This window comes from Etheostoma spectabile, chromosome 9 (genome assembly GCF_008692095.1).
Source record: "Etheostoma spectabile isolate EspeVRDwgs_2016 chromosome 9, UIUC_Espe_1.0, whole genome shotgun sequence".
In the NCBI taxonomy this organism is placed as follows: domain Eukaryota; kingdom Metazoa; phylum Chordata; class Actinopteri; order Perciformes; family Percidae; genus Etheostoma; species Etheostoma spectabile.
Genome location: NC_045741.1, coordinates 2,536,492 through 2,543,473, shown reverse-complemented (window position 1 = coordinate 2,543,473; position 6,982 = coordinate 2,536,492). Strand labels below are relative to the sequence as shown.

Genomic DNA, 6,982 nt, shown 5'->3' with positions numbered 1-6,982 from the left:
CCCCCCTCTCTCTCTCTGTCTTTCTCTCGCTCTTGGTTGTGCTGGCAGGCTGAGAGCACATAGTGGAGCATGGGCATTTTCTCCTGGAGGGTAAGAGAGAAAATGCAATCAGCAATTCAATCGTGGCCATTGTGTAGCCGTGCTGATGAGCTTTGCAGAGTAGATAATGGATTAAATTATTTATCCCCCCCCATCCCTCCTCCTCAGTGCTTATTGTTGCCTCCTCTTTGTGCCTCTACAGCGGTACACAGACGTAGGTTGAAGGCCTAGATCACTTGCCGCCTTTCATAGATCTAATTTTTCTAATTAGCGCTTGAATGCAGAATGTTCTCTCCCCCTTTTACCCCCTGCCTCCGCCGCGGCGCTCATTGTCAAATACGTTCCATGAGGTGAGCATGTGAACCTATCAGCCTCCAATTCAATGATGGAGAATGGCACTGTAGCAGCGCATCGCCGTTACTCCTCCCCATACTTCTCGTATTGAAACGCTAAGTGAATGCTATTAGACCGCCTGCTGCAGCTGTGCAGACAACTGGCTGATCCAAGATCAGGAACACCCCGACCAAAATTACACTCCTTTAAGTGTTTTCAATTATTTGTTGGCCATATGGGGGGAAATGGAAAAGCTGCTGGATCCAGATTATCTACAAATTGAAACATGGACAATCCATACATGTTATTGATGTGGGAGGCCATCAGTCACGAGCTCGATATAGCCTAGAGTATGACTGAATTCATTCATGTTGCTGCCGGCTCTGAAGGGGGGGGGGGAGTGGGGGGTGGATCACCAGCATTTGTTAGGGAAGTTCATTAGCGGTTCTTTAAATACAGTAATGTGCTAGTGATTATTTCAGGTTGAAGATAAGCTACAGTGTATTCTTTTGACAAAGGTAATGACAGTATGGTGTCTCAGCAGCAAAGAGGATGTAGGTGAGAAATAATTCAAATAACGAGCATCCAATTTTTACAATATATGAAGGATGAAAAGAAAACTATAGAAGAAGTATAAGTGGCTCAGTACCTAAAACTAGAGAGACGTTTCACAAAAACATAAAAGAAAAGAAAACTTAATTCCAACTGACCCCTCAACATGGATCCCTAAAACTGACAATATAAAGTTACAGGTTATCAGATGAGTCAAAAATATAATCGTACACATCAAATCAAATAACACTGTAGAGAATCTCCAGCCAGTGGGTAAAAAAGGCTAAAAAAGTTTTATTTTTGAAAGTTAAAAAATAAAGTGAGCTAGTGAAAGTAGAGTAATACAGTTTTAATTTAATAAATTAATTGACTTCACTGATTAGTGTGAAAGGGAAAATATAAGGCTTTATTTTTGTTTATACATGCAATTTTAACTATTTAACCTAAAGCTATAGTGCGTAGTTTCTGTCACCCCCATGAGGACTTCTAATTAATGACAACAACACCGTGATGGGTCTTTAATTGTTTCTTGGACTACGCTAGAGAGCTATGGCACAAAAGTCCCATCAGGCTTTGATACACACAGAACCGGTGTAGGAAATTAACAAAATATCAAGTGGGCTACTTTTGCCCCCACTATCTATGAAATCATGGTACTTACAAAAATTTGGGGGCACTTTACAAAAATAGCAATTTGTGGATAAAGTTGCTGTTTTGTAATGTAAAATAAGCCCAGATTAAAATGCATACAACAATCACCACTTGAGTAATTAAATAGCATACTATTGCTATTAATAGTACATTTATATGTAACAGCGCTGTTGGTGGTGTAAGTATATGTCACAGATGTTAATGAAAATGAATTGAATTCAATGAAAATAAAAATGTCTTAAAGAGGACCTATTATGATGTAATGTTGCTCAGCGTAAATTCCTGATTGAAATATAGCTCAGTGTCAATTCTTTGAGGAAGACCTAACTCTTAATCAATGCTCTCTTCCGAAATGGAATCACCTGTTGGAGGCGTTCACCTTCCTGCTTAACCAATCAGAATCGTACACAAATTGCAAGAGCCAATCACAGAGTCACAACCCTGCTTTAAAAACTCTGTTTGTCCCTGTGCCACATTCAGCTGTCGTTGCAGCCAAAGAGTGCAACCCTCCACCCCCCCCTGCCACCTCCAGGCCTCTACTCCAGCTGAACGATCCGCAGCCTCCTTCGGTCTGGTCTTTGGGCTCCTTCACCGCCACCACCGGTGTCTAGATTCCATCTGGGAGTCTGATGGTTCTCTACCCCTGTACATACAGTATATACAAAATATTGGTAAAGAAATGGAGTCTAATCACCAAAGACTTTGTACATTTTATTGAGCTGTACAATAAACCTAATTTACATGTCTGCAAACATGTCTCTCCTGATTGAACTAGATCTATAAAGTACTAAAAACACAATTCACTTCAAATGGAGCTTCTTCTCCTTCAGAAAGCACTATTTCTCAAATGCCTGAAACACCTTCATATAGGATTAAAGGTCCCATGACATGGTGCTCTTTGGATGCTTTTATATAGACCTTAGTGGTCCCCTAATACTGTATCTGAAGTCTCTTTTATTAAGACCTTAGTGGTCCCCTAATACTGTATCTGAAGTCTCTTTTACATAGACCTTAGTGGTCCCCTAATACTGTATCGGAAACTTTTTATATACCCTTAGTGGTCCCCTTATACTGTATCTGAAGTCTCTTTAATATAGGTCTTAATGGTCCCCTAATACTGTATCTGAAGTCTCTTTTATATAGACCTTAGTGGTCCCCTAATACCATATCTTAAGTCTCTTTTATAAAGACCTTAGTGGTCCCCTAATACCATATCTTAAGTCTCTTTTATATAGACCTTAGTGGTCCCCTAATACTGTATCGGAAGTTTCTTTTATATAGACTTTAGTGGTCCTCTAATACCATATCTGAAGTCTCTTTAATATAGACCTTAGTGGTCCCCTAATACAGTGTCTGAAGTCTCTTTCCCAAAATTCATCCTTGGTGCAGAATTACAGCCACTAGAGCCAGTCCCACAATGAGCTTTCCTCAGTATGTGCCATTTCTGAGTCTGTAGCTTTTGAGGAGGCGGGGTGAGGGGGGTGGGGGGGCAATTTGGAGGCTGGGGGTGGGGCCTTGACCAAGTGCCACTTAGCTCATTTGAAAGCCATGATGTTTCTTTCTCTTGGGTGGGCCAAATTCTCTGGGCGGGCAAAGCAGAGAAAGGGGAGGTAACCAGGAACACCCCAACCAAAATTACACTCCTTTAAGTGTTTTCAATTATGTGTTGGCCATATTGGGGGGGAAAGGGAAAGCTACTGGATCCAGATTATCTACAAATTGAAACATGGACAATCCATACATGTTATTGATTGTGGAGGCCATCAGTCACGAGCTCGATATAGCCTAGAGTATGACTGAGATTCATTCATGTTGCTGCAGCTGCTGTCACCATCATTGTGAGGAGTTCATTAGCAGTTCTTTAAATACAGTAATGTGCTAGTGATTATTTCAGGTTGAAGATAAGCTACAGTGTATTCCTTTGACAAAGGTAATGACAGTATGGTGTCTCAGCAGCAACGAGGGTGTAGGAAACATGCATTTCAGAGAAATAATTGAAATTACGAGCATCCAATGTTTACAATATGTGAAGGATGAAAAGAAAACTAAATAAGAAGTATAAGTGACCCAGTACCTAAAACTAGAGAGACGTGACCTCATAAGGATAAGGACAAGATTCCAGATCAACCCATCTGAGCTTTCATCTTCTCAAAGGCAGAGCATGATACGGTCTCGGTTTACACCTATCGCCATTTCTAGCCACTGGGGGAACATAGCACTGCTGGGGGAATGCATATTCCTCCTAAAGTTAAATTTCCATGCCATGGGACCTTTAAGATTATAGATTCAGCACATTGGCCCAAACTGGAAAGTATAATTTTTTTCTTAAAGCTACAGTGCGTAATTCCTGTTGCCCCATGGGGAATTCTAAGTAATGGCAACAAAACTGTCACGTCCATACGATACATGTCTTCCAGGACCTTCCTCCACGCAGTTGCTAGTAACCAAGGAGGACACGGAGGATTAAAAAACAAAATGGACTCTTCAGAAGAAGTAATTATCTTCAGTCGAGTTGCTGTGCAGGAAAGGCACCAGACACAAGAATCTACTGAAAATAACTATGCTAAGAAATAGAGAGAGTTATGTGGAGATGATAGTCTCAATTAGCTTTGTAGCAACTCATTTGGCAATGGCTTGAATGTTATTGGACGTTTTTTGATATCAAAAAGTTGTGAAGTAATGCTTTAATGTCTTAGGGGCACTTTTTGCACCTTGATCACAATGTTTAGTTGCATTCTGAGATTTCATAGGGCATTTTTTGCCCTTTGCCCACCTTAATTTCCTACGCTGCACAAAACACTTGTGACAATAGGGAGAATATAGCCTCACCAGACTAATCATTTGAGATATGTTTATATTTCAATATGTCTATTAAATGTTACTAAGAAGAACCAGGAGAAATGTATTATTATATTGTTATTTTTATAGCATTCATTTATAAAACAATACCGTTTACCCAGATGAGTTAGTTGATTTTGTTTCAATCAAACTAAATGATGTTTAAGTAAAACTGTTGGAGACTATGCATCACAATCATTAGTATCAGCACAAGTAGTACAGTCCCTTTAATGGACATTTCCGCATGCAAACACACAAATTCATCTTTCCACAGCTCATTCTTCTGCCCTTGCAGCGAATACAGGCCCATTTAAGAGCGTTGACAGATGATGCAACTGTTGTGGTCACATCTGAAAAAAAGTGCCACCAGTGTCTTACATGGAGAGTGATGCAGACTCCGTGTCTACAAACCCTCCCTATTATTCTTGTTGTGGCCAGTGGAGGCTTGCACGTACTGTAAGTTCAACAGCAATGTGGCCTGCTTGTGTTACATACTTTGGTGGGCCGCCTCCCTGACAACTGGCAACAAAGGATCCATTGAGCAGAGGCAGCGACGAGGGGCTTTGATGGGTAATCTGCATGCGTTTGTAGAGGGAAACTGGAGCTGGGTTAAAGGAAACAGGTGCAACTAATTACAATATCCCCAGTCTTCCTTTCCTCTGGATTTCCTCATGCTTTTTTTTCCTTCTTTCAATTTCTTTATCATCCTTATTTTCGTTTTTGCAAAATCTTTTTGCAGGGGTAGAATTCCCTAATGAGATTACACACACACACACACACACACACATTGAAATAACAGATCGTGCAGCTTTATTCTCTTCTTCCTCTAAGGTCAGACATCAAAGTGGCAAGGTGAAATCTACGAGGGAAGAAACCTTTTAATTTAATACTTTACACCGCACGTGTTCCGGCTTTGTTCTTTGCACGTCATCAACATGCTTTCGACCTGAAAGCAGGATGACATAGTCCTCAGTACAATATGGTATCTCTTTGTCAAAGTGCACTTATTCTGTGAAAACAACTGTGTGCATGCAGGCACAGTCTACAGTGCAAAATAATGGAAATCTGCGAGGTTTCCAAAGCACCTGGCACTCAATATTAACTCTACACTGGATGTGATTTCCAGTATTGCACGTGCCAGGCTGTATTTCTGAATCTAGCACAGCTCGCTAGTACATGAGAGGTATTACTGAATCTACACACTAGCTATAAATTAAAAACTTGATTCACGGTCAGACCTTTTGCTTCCAAATGTCTCCTTTGCTCCTTTTTCCTCAGAGCTTGATTTGAGCAGAGGCGATTGGCCAAATACATACAGATAAATCATAAAAATAAGCTGCTCAATACATTTTGTGTGTCTGGCACCGTCTGTTGGTATTTTAAAATCATAAGCAGATTTTTTAAAGGAGTTATAGGCTGATCTTAAAATTGGCAGCATGTAGGCTACAGCAGGGATTTCCATGTTGATAGTTGAGTCGGACATGAAATTGACATAGCTTAGCAACTGTAACTAGGCAAGGCAGGTCTCTCTAGTTTTGGATTTCTCCACAGGTCAATGTAGCGTGCATGGGGCTGTATGTACCTGGCCTTTAAAGACTTTGGTGTTCTAGCATGCGCTGTAATGTTAGCAAGTCCAGATAATGCTTAAGTAGCTATATCCCGTTGGCATGTTGTTAGTGTAACCAGGCCCGATGGAGGGCTTAGCCAAACTTAATATCTCGTACTTTGACAACGCCACCTCGGGACTTTCACCCAAAGAGTTTAACATATAACCTTAATTATTAACAATCCAGGGATTCCCACTACACAGGTCAGGCCACAGAATAATCAGAGGCGTGGTAAAGTTTAACTATGTAGATGATTTATTATCCATTCAAATAAAAACCTAACATTCGTTTAAAACATTTACTATGAAAGAACAAATAATAAACACAACTAATGCGATAAAGAAAACAAAGGACAAATGTTTAGGGCCCGGGAGAAGTTAGGTTTGTCTGATAAAAGTGCTTAATAAAATTAGAAAAGAAAGGAATAAATTAAACTACTGGTTGTTAGAGTGGTAGCATGTGGATTATATAACTAGATTAAAACAATACATAAAAACACCACATGCAAATAACACTAAAATCATGCAAAATACTTAAAATCTGTTTGTTATATTTCACCACCTGTTACCCATCAATTGACACAACGTTTAATTTTATAAACCTTATGACCTATTTAAAAAATCACTAGGACAAACACACTCAGACCGGTATAACTATGCTCCCCAAAACCACCGTAAAATACAATAGATAACACATAAAACAAACTAAAACACGGGCGTTTATAAGTTAAAAGCTGTAAATGAAATAATCCCAAGACAATCGTAATGTGATAAAACCAATCAATAACTCATAAAACAAACTAAAACATGGGCGAGGCAAAACAGCAGTGACACCAGGACTCTGCGTGCTTGGCTTGGCTGCATGAACAAAACATGAGACATTAGTAACCGTTATAACATCGTTATCTGGCAACGTGTAACACATGTACCAAACTCACCTTGGCTGTATCATAAAGAGACCCG

The 6,982-nt window shown here is 39.9% G+C and overlaps 1 long non-coding RNA gene across 1 annotated transcript in view; it reads right to left on the bottom strand.

Annotated features, from left to right (window-relative positions):
- LOC116695075 (uncharacterized) overlaps positions 1-4,222 on the bottom strand; it is a 25,657-nt gene extending 21,435 nt beyond the window's left edge. The window contains exon 1 of the long non-coding RNA XR_004333347.1: positions 4,135-4,222. This is a non-coding gene — a long non-coding RNA (uncharacterized LOC116695075). The remainder of the gene's footprint in view (positions 1-4,134) is intronic.
- Positions 4,223-6,982: the final 2,760 nt, after the last annotated feature.